Raw genomic sequence first — 453 nt, forward strand, 5'->3', positions numbered from 1 at the left:
GACCCTTTACAGATAGAGTAGGTCTAGACCACACTTTATAATTTACCCAACAGTTCTAGTAGTTTCCTCCAGAGCAGCAACAGTGCAACAGTGGTGAGGAAAAACTTCCTTTTAGGCAGAAACCTGGGACAGACCCAGACCCAGGCCCAGACCCAGACCCAGACCCAGGCCTAGACCCAGACCCAGGCTCTTGGTAGGCGGTTTCTGACGACCGGTTGGGGTTAGAATGAAGAGTGGCAATAACAGTCCCTAAAAATAGTAGTTTGTAGTTCTTTGTAGTAGTTCATGGCGTAGCAGGGCACTGTAGGCATTACAAGGCACAGCAGGACGTAGCAGGATGTAGCAGGATGTAGCAGGGCATAGCAGGATGTAGCAGGACATAGCAGGACGTAGCAGGATGTAGCAGGACGTAGCAGGATGTAGCAGGGCATAGCAGGATGTAGCAGGGCATAG

At 50.8% G+C, this 453-nt stretch overlaps 1 protein-coding gene across 1 annotated transcript in view; it reads left to right on the forward strand.

Annotated features, from left to right (window-relative positions):
* The window catches only part of sec14l7 (SEC14-like lipid binding 7), a 19,969-nt gene that overhangs the window by 5,548 nt on the left and 13,968 nt on the right, over positions 1-453 (forward strand). The window lies entirely within an intron of this gene.

The sequence above is a fragment of the Etheostoma spectabile genome, unplaced genomic scaffold (genome assembly GCF_008692095.1).
Source record: "Etheostoma spectabile isolate EspeVRDwgs_2016 unplaced genomic scaffold, UIUC_Espe_1.0 scaffold325, whole genome shotgun sequence".
Lineage (NCBI taxonomy): Eukaryota > Metazoa > Chordata > Actinopteri > Perciformes > Percidae > Etheostoma > Etheostoma spectabile.